The sequence below is a fragment of the Rhodnius prolixus genome, unplaced genomic scaffold (genome assembly GCF_049639745.1).
Source record: "Rhodnius prolixus isolate KJV_2025 unplaced genomic scaffold, Rpr scaffold_6, whole genome shotgun sequence".
NCBI classification, from domain to species: domain Eukaryota; kingdom Metazoa; phylum Arthropoda; class Insecta; order Hemiptera; family Reduviidae; genus Rhodnius; species Rhodnius prolixus.
In genome coordinates this window covers 17,797,342-17,812,349 of record NW_027411634.1, presented here as the reverse complement: position 1 = coordinate 17,812,349, position 15,008 = coordinate 17,797,342, and the positions used below count along the sequence as shown (strand labels likewise).

General features: G+C 35.2%; 1 protein-coding gene and 1 long non-coding RNA gene across 4 annotated transcripts in view; one reads left to right on the top strand and one right to left on the bottom strand.

The window, feature by feature from the left end:
* LOC141460619 (scavenger receptor class B member 1-like) overlaps positions 1 to 15,008 on the top strand; it is a 167,979-nt gene that overhangs the window by 56,281 nt on the left and 96,690 nt on the right. Inside the window, exon 1 of one of the 3 annotated variants that reach the window (XM_074140799.1) lies at positions 7,378 to 7,402. The exons of the other annotated variants lie outside the window; for them this stretch is intronic. The gene's annotated coding sequence lies outside the window, so the exon portion shown is untranslated. Of the gene's footprint in view, positions 1 to 7,377; positions 7,403 to 15,008 lie in introns of those variants that run through there. 3 annotated transcript variants of the gene reach the window in all.
* Positions 1 to 15,008, bottom strand: part of LOC141460632 (uncharacterized) — a 42,832-nt gene that overhangs the window by 1,400 nt on the left and 26,424 nt on the right. The window contains exon 2 of the long non-coding RNA XR_012462261.1: positions 12,775 to 12,851. This is a non-coding gene — a long non-coding RNA (uncharacterized lncRNA). The remainder of the gene's footprint in view (positions 1 to 12,774; positions 12,852 to 15,008) is intronic.

Genomic DNA, 15,008 nt, shown 5'->3' with positions numbered 1-15,008 from the left:
TTAGCCTAAATCTGAATAAATATCAGTTTACAATGAAATTTATTTTATTAGAGCTATTTCAAAAAACAGAAATAAACCAATAACAAATAAGTTTATGAATCTAATGAAAAGATATCTGTCATTTACAAAGTAAGTTTGTTAATTTACTTCCTTTAATTAAGTAAATGATTTCATTGAAGACAAAAAAAATGCATTTACAGAAGTTGTGAGTCAACTGGAATTGCCAATGCAATCTACCAAGAAGACTACGCATGCTTCGATTAAAATGACTTTTTAGGTATCTTGTTCCTGGCTTGCTCTTTGTAACTGAGTCGACTATTGGATTAAAGGGATGCGCTTAGGCGCTGACCCAATATAGCTCAAATATGTTCTTGTCTTTTCGACACCTATCCAACCTTCTACCTGGTTCTTGTCGTGAAAGTTGTGACAAAACTTTTACACGAGTTCAAACATTTTTGGAAGATGGCAACAGCAAGATAGTTCAACAAGGATATCCAAATTGTTCTTAACATTTTTGTCAAAACCGATTTGCATTGAATCTTTTTTGGATAAAAATTGGATAAAACCCAATGACTACCTGGAGTACAACCAAATTTATGCCACGCATTCGGACATCATTACCATCAATCTTGATCATTTCACCTCAGGTGAAAAACTATTCAACATTAAAGATACAGTTCCATGGATTCAAACAAAAACTATTGATATTAATCTAGCATCACAGGAGGTGACTTTCTATCGTGTCCATATTGGTGTAGCCTCCTGTGTCAGTAAAGATCAAACAATGCTATACGATGGTCAATTAGCATGGCCTCTCGTCCTTTTATCGTTTATCTAATCCATCAACTGAAGAGCGAAACATCTCCCTCAAGTTCATGGTGGTAATCTTTTCCAAAGATGTCGACATTCAAAACTTCGGTACTGGATATCTTTCTCCCAACAAAAGCAAGAATTGTTATCGTCTAAAATTGCGCTATTCGTTGGAAGTACTCGTATATAAACTATTTCATGACTGCTGGGAATCATTAGAATTCAAAGACGGTTAATTGTTTGTATTGCTATCTTCAGTTCATAATTTCTTTTATAATTACCCTGACAAAACATTTATATTTTTTATGAGTGCTTGATAAAGAACTAATCAAAAATATTTCAAACACTGATTTTTTTTTCTGTAAACCGAAAAATTAAAGGGTTATTCAGGCTGTTGATCTTGTTCCGATAATATTTATGAAATCTGTCGCCTAGTAGGAGGTGAAATTATCAAGGTCAAACCAACTTATTTTTTTTTTTAACATCTGTTTAAGTGGACAAATCTAGGTCACACAACATCGAATGGTTAAAAAATACCAGTGTAAAATTTCAATTCCATAATTGACTTTATCTTCTGGAATGATTGAATAACAGAGTTATCGATTAATTTACACGATTCTAAAACCAATAGTGCACTTCAGATAGGGCAGGGGTCGGCAACCTATTTCAAGTCGAGAGCCATTACTCCTTAAATAATTTTAATAAATCTTACCAAGAGCCGCAAGGATGATAGAGTAAACAAACTCTGTAGATCATTTGTATTCACAAATTATGATTTTATAATATGCAATAACATTTAAATGTTTTATACATTTATTTTCACATATTGCAAAGTAAATAAACAAATAAATAATAACTAAACCTGTATTTGAATGAAAATGGCGGCAGTCCTATATATTACGTACTGTATTTTAATATACAATAATTCTATTCAATTTCAAACCTATCACATTTAAAATTCTTTTTGAAAAAATATCTTTACTTTAATAAATGAAATTTTCATTTGTTTCAATAAAATTGAAATATACGATATATTTTGGACAGGCTGAAGAGCCACAAAATTTGGATAAAAGAGCCGCATGCGGCTCGCGAGCCGCGGGTTGCCGACCCCTGAGATAGGGTATAGTACCCAATTATGCAACAAGTACCATCTTCATTACTTGGCCCTCCTAGAAATAGAGTTCTCGCATTCTAAATATTTGTAACAAGTTGCATTATTCTTTTCATTACTCTGTTAAAATTGCAATCCAACTTAAGTTCACCATTTATAATTATTTTATTTTTAAGACGACTCTATCTCTTACAGTCATTCATCTTCTTCTAAATCATCGACGTGCTGAATACCAAATCATTTTCTAAAGAACTTTCTTTTTTCTAATAATAATAATAATAATAAGGGAAGGGGGGAAGGGATTAGCTATGAGGTTAGCATACTGGACTCCCACGCGGAGGTCCCGGGTTCGAATCCAGCAGCTGACCCTTAGATTTTCTCTTCCTAGGAGCTTCTTACAGCTCACTGTCCGGTGATGGACAGTGTTGTCTGTAACGAGAGAACACTGTCCGGAGGCCGGCAGTGCACTGGAAAAAGCTCCGGGCGCCAATAACCTTAGATGTTGACGCGCCTTAAATCACAAAAAAAAAAAATAATAATAATAATAAATAATAATAATAATAAAATAATTATAATAAATAATTTTTTTTCTATAAAAGTCCCTCTTATTTATTCAACGTCTTTACTAGAATTTGAATTTCTATTTAATTTGATAAATAATTTTTGGATCACCTCGTTCCAAAAAAGTGGTTTTGGCAATTTCAACGATGCCAAGGTTAATTTTCTAAAATCAAATTTATAAAATGTTTAAAAACTACAATTTGGGGAATTTTGCACTTAGTATTATTATATTTTTGGAACTTAGAATTATTTTCGAGGGTAATCACTTAGGGGGGGTGGACTTTGCCACAACCCCTTATCTAAATTACTATCTATCTCTCGGAGTTAAATACTAAATCCAAATAATAACGGGCTGCACGCGGCGATTGGCTGTATTGATCTGCTTAATGGGCAGCACTTAGGAACTTTCGGACGATACGGACCGTATCTAGGAGGACTGCCTTCTGCGCCTCTACAACCAGATCAATGGATAGGCCCAACTCATTGACAGCAGTCACCGTTGTTCTAGGCACGAGAGGCCACTCGTGGAAAGTATTATAGGCGCAATCGTCGTTTTGTCCAGGTTGTACATTTCTCTTAGTTGGAAACTAAAGTCCTGGTACTTCCAAATCTTTTCGTCCCTGCTTTTCTGCATGTTATCATCATTGGGTATGGCGATATCGACGATATGTGCCACTCTACCCTTCCTATCCATAACTATGTTATGTCCGGCTTATTGTTAGCAACACTCCTATCCGTTACTATCTGAGTGTCCCAATATACTTTTGTGTGCGCATTCTGCAGCAACGTCGGCGGGTTATATTTATAATATGGTACTTCTGTCTTCAACAGCCCAAACTTTGAGCAAAGTGCTTTATGGATAATTTTAGCCACATTATTGTGCCTGAAAAGGTACTCCTTTGGCGTAAGTACTGAACATCCTGAAACTATGTGCTGTATGCTTTCCGAAATGGAGACAGCACATTCTGCATTTATCGTGCACTAGACTTTCCCCTAGAACCCATCTTCGGTACGCCTTCTTAGCTATCACCTGGTCCTGCATCGCCATTACGAACCCTTCCGTCTCAGGGAATAGATGGCCTTTTGTGAGCCATTGGCACGAGGCTAAGCTATCAGTTCCTTCTGCAGTAAGAAGGGCATAAAACCTTCTTTTGGCTCCATTCATTCTTCATATCCCTTTCTAACTGCACAACGTTATTTCCTGGCTCACGCAAATTCAAGGCTGTGAATCCTTTATTATTATTATTTTTTTTTTTTAAATGATTTAAGGCGCGTCAACATCCAAGGTTATTAGCGCCCGGAGCTTTTTCCAGTGCACTGCCGGCCTCCGGACAGTGTTCTCTCGTTACAGACAACACTGTCCATCACCGGACAGTGAGCTGTAAGAAGCTCCTAGGAAGAGAAAATCTAAGGGTCAGCTGCTGGATTCGAACCCGGGACCTCCGCGTGGGAGTCCAGTATGCTAACCTCATAGCTAATCCCTTCCCTTTTATTATTATTATTATTATTGTTATTACTATTTATTTGCCTTTACTTCAGTTATATGAACTATAAAACTTATAACTTATTCCAGTCAAGATTTTTAATTAAAATACCTCAGCAACAAATATAAAACAAATACAAAATTAAAAGTTTTTTTTTTTTTTCATTTTTTCGTGTCAATAATAGGCAAATATTTATTTCAATAAAAAAAAAAAAAGATTGCATGAATTATTAAATCGACGTTATGGGAAAATCCCTCTAAGTTTCGTTAGACATTCTTTACCATTATAGCGAAATGTATTTCTTAGTTTCGCTAATTTAACCTGTTAAGAAGAGAAGTCGTTAAAGAATAAAATAAACTGCGGACAAATAGAATTTTGGGACTTCCCTTCACATTATCACATGATAGTAAATAGAATATTAATTACAAATCTATAAGGCATTTGACAGTTTTTAATAATACTTCGTAATATTAATAGCATTCGATGGGAAAATTACATATTTTATTAATCATTAAACAGTCTGGGGTTCATTGTTAACATTAATTACAGAAGTTGGTTATGTTGATGCTGGTTAAACATGGCGTAACGCACACAAAAAAAGAAAAACATTTGATTAACTCATGTTCTTCCCAAGAGGAAGGAAGTTTACAGCACTCCCATATTTAATTGTTAATATACTTAATACAATACCTGTAAAAACACCAAGGTCTTTGAGAATACGACCGGTTGCTTAGAGATTAGGTATTTTACAGATGATGATACTTAGTACATACTGCGTAGACAATTCTGCGCATCTTGCTAGTCACAAGTTGTAACTAAAATTGATTTACAAAATATAAAGTAAATAAAATCAAAGACAAGAACCTCTTTCTGGTTTTTGATGCGAACTTGGTGGTAGATCTGTCAATGTAGACTAAAAGATACGTCAAGGAGGTTGATAAACTTATAATTTTTCATTTTTTTAAATGTTTTGGCCCCCTTTTATCTCTGCAAAAACACATACACTGATAATTAAATGCAGAAGCACTCAACTATCCTTTCGAAATGCATCTTGCTGTGTGCACTTGTGTGAACTGAAAACCGTACTGCAAGAAGGACATCAGAAGACTAAAAGTGAACTATGTTATCAAATTACTGTATAAGAACAACTTCGTTCTCTCGCATTATTTTGTAAGTTGAATTCAAGACAACTATATTTTCAACTCCATGATTCAAATTACAACAGTAATTCCAATTCTTTACATTCTATTTTTTTTTTTAATTCGCTTGAATAAGTGACGATTATTCAGAATAAAGAGCACAATAAAGAAAAATAAGAAGAATCATTTAAAATAGTTAAAATACGAGGGTCGTTTGAAAAGTCCGTGCAAAGTCAGAGAGATAGCACTACTGGCGCGTATCGAGGTTATGTTTAGTTAGTAGCATCTCTTGGAAGAACACACACCAAGTTTCAGCCAGATCGGTCTATTTCTTTGTGTTTGGCATTCGTTTGAATCGAGGAAGTCGAGTGATTTTCAAAAAATGGACGAAAAAGAATTTCGTGTGTTGATTAAACACTATTTTATGAAAGGCAAAACGCCTCAGGAGACTAAAGAGAAGCTTGATAAACATTATGGTGACTCTGCACCTTCGATTAGAACAGTTTATAAGTGGTTTCAAAATTTTCGGAGTGGCCATATGGGCACAAGTGACGCTGAACGTTCTGGACGCCCTGTTGAGGTTACTACTCCAGAAATCATTGATAAAATCCATGATATGGTGATGGATGACAGAAGAGTGAAGGTGCGTGAGATTGCTAGTGCTGTGGGCATCTCGAATGAACGGGTACATAATATTTTGCATTAACATTTGGATATGACAAAGCTATCCGCAAGATGGGTGCCGCGATTGCTCACCATTTGAAATCGTGTGAAGTGTTGCAAGGACGGTTTGCAGCTGTTCCAGAAGAATCCGCAGGACTTTAAGCGTCGTTTCGTCACTGTGGATGAAACATGGATACATCACTACACTCCTGAGACCAAAGAACAATCTAAACAATGGGTTACCAAGGGGGAATCTGCGCCAAAAAAGGCGGAGACCGTTCCTTCGGCCGGAAAGATTATGGCGACTGTCTTTTGGGATTCGCAAGGAATAATCCTCATCGACTATCTGGAAAAGGGTAAAACTATTACAGGTGCATATTATTCATCGTTATTGGACCGTTTGAAAACCGAGCTGCAAGAAAAACGCCCACGATTGGCCCACAAAAAAGTCCTTTTCCATCACGACAACGCACCAGCTCACACCTCAGCAGTTGTGGTCGCATAATTAATGGAAATAGGGTTCCAACTCGTTTCACATCCCCCCTATTCTCCAGACTTGGCTCCCTCGGACTACTATTTGTTCCCCAATATGAAGAAATGGCTGGCGGGAAAAAGATTTTATTCAAACGAGGAGGTGATTGCAGAAACGAATGGCTATTTTTCAGACTTGGACAAATCCTATTATTCGGAAGGGATCAACAAACTAGAGCAGCGTTGGACGAAGTGTATAAGCCTAAAAGGAGACTATGTTGAAAAATAAAAAAGGTTTACCCCAAAAAATTAAGTTGTTTTTATTTTTGCACGGACTTTTCAAACGACCCTCGTATAGCATCTATTGATTATTATTTATGGAGATTTAATATACATTTTATCATTATTACAATAAAAATTTTGTTATGAATGAAATGACCTCCATAAAGGTCTGTGACATCTAATAAATTATAAAAAATATTAACGAAAATTTACAGCAATAAAATTACTTAAATGACATTATTTTAATAAAACGCTTTTTTGACCACAGCTATTAAGCAAATAATTTGTTGGCTTCTATTTTATTGCCGCTTTAGTGGCTTAATAATTGAATAAATAGAAACCAACAGTAAAAACAGTAGCGTAACAAGGAACAAATATAGTAGTGGACTTAATGACCGTATATAAATAATATTGGAACAAATATTTCATGTCGGTGGTTTGGTTTAAAATTGACGTAATGACTTCAACTACATTTGTGGAACTACCGTGCGTTAGTTGGCGGAGTAAATGTAATTTACTAGTTTAAATCATTAATCACACCTATTTGTACTGCCAGTAATTTGAATTTAACACACTAAGCCAGCGTTTCCCAATCTGTGGTACGCGAAAAATAACCAATAATGGCGGACATAAAAAATAAAAACAAATTAAATCACAAAAATACCATAGAAACGTTTTTTTCCTATAATTCATAAAAATTATTTTAATTAATAATATTATACAGTAAAGTTGTTAATATGTACAATAGATAAGGTTAGTCTGTCTCAAGATGTACGAGAAAATATAATAGCACATTTAACAGGATTAAAATTGTCTTTCATGGAGTATTTTCCCAAAACCCGAAAACACAAATGATAATTGGATTTCAAACATACTTACAGGTAAGTTGAATGCTTAAAAGATATAATTTAGAAGATTTGGGTACAAATATAATAATCCTAAAGAAGAACTTTGTAAATTAATTAATAATTTTGAAGAGAAAAATATGTAAGCAATTTTTAATTATTTAAAAAAGTTTTAAAACTAAGATCATACACTTTACAAAGTTTATAAAATGAACATGAACTTGAACTCCTTTGTAACAGATACATTGTATCTCTATACAAATAAAGATAATAATAATAAAATAACACACTAGGAATAACAAATTTCCCGAAATACAATCATTTTTACGAAGTGGTACAATTTAGCATGATGTACTACCAAGTGGTACGCGAGTCAAAAAAAGGTTGGGAAATGCTGTACTAAGCCATCAAAAAACTTTGACTGAAAATAATAATCGTAAAGTTTGTGTTAGCAGAGACCTCTGGAGTCTCTAAGAGAAAGTAAAGCTCCAAAGAATTTGAGAAATGAAGAAATTAATTTATATTTTATGGTGATGAAAGTGAAATTAAACGAAGAATGCAAGAATTCAGAAAAAAAAAATTGAAGATAAAAGTGAAGTTTATTGAAGGCTTGGGAAGGTCAATGCCCGTTATTCCCAACCTGTAACGATGACGCAACTAACCAGGCAGCTAAAGTGGTCCACAAATATTGTATCTGAACATAGTCGCTCTAGGCATTTGTTCATCCCTAAAACAAGAATCATCCAGTTTATTGCCCTTCGGCCCTTTCTCTATCTGCCTTAGTTTTAGAAGGACCCTCTGTTCTTGATGACCTTTAAGACTAGAAGAAGAATAAGAAACCAAAGGATTCCCAATTTCACAATCTAAAGAGTGATTCGTTATTCATATTACTAATAATAATTGAGTCATTGCCGCTTCTAAGAATTAAATTTGAAATGTTAACTTTCTATTCTCGAACTACATTAGCTAATAAAGCCTATCCGTTCCCATAATGTCGAAATAGGAAGTACATATTACATCGTCTAAAAATTTACAAAATTTTCTGATCAAGGTAATTTTGTAATTTTTTGAGAGCCTTTGTAGCATTAATAAAATCTTTGTAAACATATACAATATTCTTATAGCAATAATTAGGATTTTAATAATGTTCTTGAAGCTAAGTGAAATCTGTTTCTCCCATTAAGAGTGCGATTGACTTCATTTGTCCCTCTGCTTACCAAACTACTTACTCTTGACTCCATCACAGATTAGACGGCAAAGTATGTTTATAGAGATCGCTATATTAACCTTAAGATTTATTTAGGCTCCTTCAGACGATTAATTGCTTTGTTTCGGGGCTATGATTCAAACAATGCCTTTAAATCCAAGCATTGTTTATTTCTTCATTGTGTAAATACATTATAACCTTCTTGATGATACTGCGGCTTGAGAGGTAACAAATTTTGTGACCTTCATCCAATCAATTGTACTTACATTAATTGACTATCATGTCATCTAAATTGAAAATTGCTCTTTCAACAATTGTGGAGATTTGGTATGCTTTCAAAAAATAGCGTGCCTATATGGAAAAATAACACCATAAACCAAACCATTGGTACAAACATGTCGCCATTACTCAGTCGAACAAATAAATTTTTCTGTCAGACGCAACTAATATTTATAATAATAACCAAAATATTATTCATATGAGATTTTTCGATTTTCTAGACAGTGGAACAAACAAACTCAATTACAAATTATGGGAAGCCCCCATTTCTATCGAGGATGTTTATGAGTAGAAGAAATATATTAAATAAAATAAACTTTACTGAGTAAAATATTTCTCTCTATTTATTTTCATCCGGTAATTCCAAATTATATTTAATATTTGTTTTTGTTTATGTAATAATTGCGGTGTTAAGTGTGCAATATTTATTTATGATTATTGTAATACTAAAAAAACAAAAATATTTACAACTAAGACGAAATCTTCAGCATCAATGACAAGATATCTTTAATTAATGCTTCAATAATTAGTTTGATATGTCACAAGTAACCCAGAAGCGCCTCACATCGATAACGTTGGTTTTTACGCGTACGATTGTGAGTTAAACGGACTGGGTCAGAGAGCCCAAAATATCAAAACTCTCTCTGGACAACAAAAGACTGATTTATACTTCTATTTTGAAACCCATCTGGGCGCATGGAATAGAGCTGTGGGGTTCAACCAAACGCTCCAATCTCCAAAGGATTCAATCTCTACAATCTAAAATACTTCGAACTATTGTACACGCTCCTTTTTATGTCTCCAATCTGACTAAAACACACTGTCCTTAACATTCCTTTTGTCACACAAGTTACCAAAACAAGATACAGAAAACTCCACTTCAACCAGCAATCTCAAATAAATCCTCTAGCTAACAATCTTTCTACAAGAACTCTTCCTGATAACCCGCACAAGACGCCTTAAAAGACAGTGGTCTCATGATCTCCTCTCCAGTGAAGAGAGTGGCTAACCATCTAATATTTTGGAGTGTTACCACTGGGTAACTTCTCCACTCGTATACTTCTGTTATTCAATGTTACTTATAGCGCTAACGCGCTGATTGTAGCATAAATAAAACAGAGAAGGGATAAGGCTCAATAGTTATTATTTATTTTTGTCGATACAGTTGTGGATACTGTAACCCAATGGCGTAGCAGCCAAAGAAGTGTAATGCAGGCTAGAAGATAGATTACTTTTCGCTAGAGTTAAGCAGTGTTTGCTTTAATAAATTTCCATTTGCCTTTTCCTTATCGCAGCTCATTCTACTTTCTTCCTTAGCCAGAACATCAGGAGCTTTGATTCTGGGCCATCTACAATGGCTGAGAAACTAAAGAAGACGATGTCCCTTTCTTCACTGTATAAAAAGACTTGAACGAACAGCTAGGTGTTGTTCTTCAAGGCTGGTATTTTGTCTTGTGTTACCCGATCGAATTGGTTTATTGCAATGTGGTCAGGACTATTATTGTGCAGTGGCTATTATTGTGTTTCTACTTTCTTGAATTCCATAAAATCTAAGTCATCAATATTTTAGCTGATAAGCTTTTATACTTGTAAAAGTCATTGGATCCTCTATTTTGCTGTACTAAAATTCTTCTTGATTCAATTTCATATGAATTTAGTAATGATTTATCTTTTATTATAAACTGCTCCACAAAAAAAGTGGCGAACTTTGAAAAAAGCGTTTATTTTTTGTTTTATCACATTTTGGGGAAAGATTATTAGTTTTAATTATTTTCATAAACTGTCAGGGAACAATTAATCGAAACAAGGCCCAAAGTTTCTTGGGAATAGAGAAGCAATTCCTCGTTTAATCCCCTTCGGTCTTTGTGTAAACAACAACGTGAACTTTACCTCAACAGTAAATAAATTTATTGACCTCTACAGTTGCTTTTTCAAGCTGAGAGCAAGCCTAATTATTGCATTAGTTGAGGATGGACGGAGTCAGCGGTACGCAGCACGAACGTTAGGGTTGCCTGAGAGCACCGTCCGTAGAGCCATCCATCGTTACCGGGAGACAGGTCTCTGCACTCGTAGACAAGGTTCGGGTCGACCAAGAGCCACAGAAGCACTAGATGACCGATTTATTAGAATTCACACTCTAAGAAATCGTACATCAACTGTTTCTGAAACAGCTCAAACACTGCTTACTGTTCGTGGAGTTTCACTCAGTGCCGAAACCGTACGAAGAAGGCTTGCTGAAATGAATTCACGCTCTAGGAAGCAAGCCACAGGACCATTGCTCACCGTAGACCATCGGAGAGCCCGTCTAGAGTTCGCTAGGGAACACCGCAACTGGTCTGAGAACGTTTGGAGAAACGTTCTCTCTTTAGACGAGTCCCGTTTTGCTCTCTATGGGAGGCGACGAGTTTACCGAAGGCCTGGGAAGCGCTACGCTCCGTGCAATATTTCTGGTAGACTACCATTCTGAGGTGTTTCAGTGCTGGTGTGGGTCCTGGGATTTCTATAGAGGCTAAGATTGAGCTCCACGCGTTCAACAGGGCAATCTTGAATGCAGATTTGTATGTGAGGGAAATTTTGCAGCAATATGTGATACCCTATGCACCATTTATTGGGGAGAATTTTATTTTTATGCAAGATAATGCCCGACCACACACTGCCGCCTGTGTTGTTCAATATCTACAGGATACTAGCATTCGTGTTTTGAGGTGGCCAGCACGCAGCCCGGATTTAAATCCAATTGAACATCTTTGGGATGAGCTGGGTAGGCGATTAAGATGGAGAAATAATCCTCCCAGGAGCTTAGAAGAGTAGAAGAGTTGCGAGGTGCTCTGGTGGAGATATGGGAGGAATTAACACAAGATTTCGTGAGAAATTTAATAAGGAGTATGCCGAGGAGATTGGATGCAGTAAGCCGAGCAATACACGTTACTAAAATTCTTTTTCTCTTTTTTAATCGGAAGAAATACATTTTTTTTTCAAACTCATTTTTTGCCGAGTACTTTTTTGTTAAATTAAAGGTTTTAATTTCTTTTATATCATTTCTTATTTTATTTTAGCCTTCCCGTAACTTTATACTTCTTATATTTGCTAACTAAATTAAAATGTAGAATAAAAAAGTTACAGAGAAAAAAAAATAACGCATTTTTAAAGTGCGCCACTTTTTTTGTGGAGCAGTGTAGTTCATCACAAAACAATTTTGCTCCGATTAGAGTCATTAGCTACAATAAAGAGCTCGGAACTGTTGGGACTCAAAATTATTAAATCATTTAAAAATGTAAAAACACCAGAAATTTAAACAGCGTTTCCGTAACTTTTAGATGAATGTACAACGGAAGTTTGGTATGCTTTTCGCCCCTGGAATCATGAATACAGAAATTCATGAATTCCTACTCAAAATACAAATTCGAAAATAATTATAAACGTTACACTATTTTTGGTAACCGCAACCAAAAAATAAACAAAAACAAAAATGCTTTCCGACTTAAAACGCATTAATTTACATTTTAACTTCTGATTTTTATTTTTTTTTATGAATTTCTCCGTCGTAATATACCGGAAGCGAGATAGTTGTCTCTAAGATCGCCATTAATGCTTTCACATTTATTTATTATGTAAATCATTATTTGTGGAAGTTTTTTTTTTTTTTTAATTTAGACCAGTTTTTCGGGTCTCTGGAAACATTTCTCTCGATTAGATCCAGTAAACATTAATTATAATTCAACTATATCTTTTTAAAACCAACAAGATTAACAGGAATTATTTGGTAAAATTTGATGTAAGTATTGTATAATTAGGGTGTTATGTATTAATTATTGTATGGCTGTTCGGTTAATCACTAATAATAAAATAATTTGGAGTTAATATTTTCACTTATAACTTAAACACAAACTTCGAATTTTAAATCGTATTTAATCATACTAACATGATCCAGAGGGTAAAACTCCAACTTTATATCGTAATGACTCTTTAGAGAGGCCATAAATCCAACCTCTGAATGCCCTGAAACAATTTATTTCTTTTATAAAACAAATCACAAAATATTTTTTTAATACTTTAAACTTCACTCTTCGACGCACCACTCTTCCTCCTCTTTTACAATCTTATTCCTTTACCAGCAGACAACGTAGTCCGCTACCTTGGGCTTTACCTTTGACAGAAGACTTATATGGAATCCTAATACACGACTTAAGGAGAACAGAACTCAAAAGACGCTTCCGACAACTGAAAAGACTACTCGACAACAGATCAAAACTCACTCTGGACAACAAAAGACTTATATATGTAAGTATACTAAAGCCAGTCTGGGCTTATGGCATCGAACTGTGGCGCTTCAACCAAAACGCTCAAATCCGCAAAGGATCCAGTCCTTGCAGTCTAAAATTCTTCGCTCTATAGTAAACGCTCCTTTCTACGTCACCAATCAAACCATTCACACAGACTTGAACATTCCTTTCGTCACACAAGTTGCTGAAACACGATACAGAAAATTCCATCTTAACATTCAAACACATCACAATCCACTTGTACAACATCTTCCAGAACATTTCCAGACAACACTTCTAGAGAAGTCTTAAAAGACAGAGTGGCCTCGCGATCTCCTCTCTGATGAAGAGAGTCAGTAGAATGTAGAATGTTTTTGGAGTGTTACCGCTGGGTAACTTCTCCACTCTGATATGTGAATGTTATTTATTGTTATCATTGTTGCTTATAACGCAAAATGCGTTGATTGTAACTAAATAAATGATTAAAAAAAAAAAAAACTTTAAACGATGTTTGGAAAAACTCTTTGGAAGCATTACAAAATAAAACTTAGAAAAATGAAAAATCCATTCAACAATAAGTGGTATTCCACAACTGTGGAATTTTCTTCAAAAGCTGAATTTCGGCATTAGATTAACCATTAGGATTGAAATAGCGAGGATTCGGTCAAAACAGAAAACAACAACTCTGTCTCTAAGCCAACGTTTCAACAAATCTTATTTTGACCTAACCCTCGCTAGTTTAATCCACAAATATTAACAGTTACCAGTATTAAGAGTTAAAGATAACAATTAATTCATTTTAGATTACCCTTACTCACAGATCTTTCTAAAAATTTGCTTTTATGATTATACATGATTATAAATCAAAAGCTTTCAAGCGATTTAAGAGAAAATTGCTTCTTTAAAACTTGCTATTCCAAGAGAACCCTATAATATCCGATTTCTATTAGCTTAATGTCGTTTAGGTTGTAAATTGTCGACTCTTTTTGGTTTTAAAGATACTTTTCCCTCGGTTACAAAATAGTTTGTTGAACTATGGTTATAGGCTGAAAACCAAATTTTCCGTTTAAAATTCAGCTTCTAAAAATGGATCTCTTCAGAGATGTGAATAGACATGGTAGAGCATCAATAGGATGTCATCAGTTAGTCAGGACGTTCGTAGAAATACGAAGCTATTAAATAACGAGACTAATGCTGCTACAGAAGAACTCTGCATGCGCCAAATCCTAACGACCGACAGCTGTGCAGCGTAAAACCTTCTCTTTCGATTGCAGCATCTCACGTTTTTGTAGAGAAATCTGTCTGACCGGAACCTTCGTTTGTGTAAGAGGTGTTAGTTTCGTTTTGCCGAAAACATGATACTACACATGTAGTAGAGCAACGAATTGTCGTGAAATTTCACATCAAAACTAGGTAAAACCGCTACTGAAACTTATCTTTTATTAAAAGAAGTTTATGGCAATGAATGTTTATTAATTGCGCAAGTTTTTGAGTGGTTCAAGCGTTTTCAAGATGGCTGAGAAGAAGTCGGAGATGGTGACCGCCCGGGTCGCCCTTCCACGTCCAAAACGGATGCAAATATCGATTATAACTGAATCAACATTACTATTGTGAGGTGCTTGCTCAACTCCGGTGAAAGAGTCAGGAAAAAAACGACCCGATTTGTGGAAGAACAAGTCACGGGTTCTCCATCAAGACAACGCGCCGGCTCACACTGTATTGTCTGTCGCAAAACGTTTCTAGCCAAGTACAACATCCCAGTTTTAGACCATCCGCCTTATTCGCCTGACCTAACCCCGTATGTCTTTTATCTGTTCCCCAAAGTCAAATCTGCATTAAAAGGAACACGATTTCAGTCCATTGAAGCTGTGAAAGAAAAAGCGGCACGCGTCAT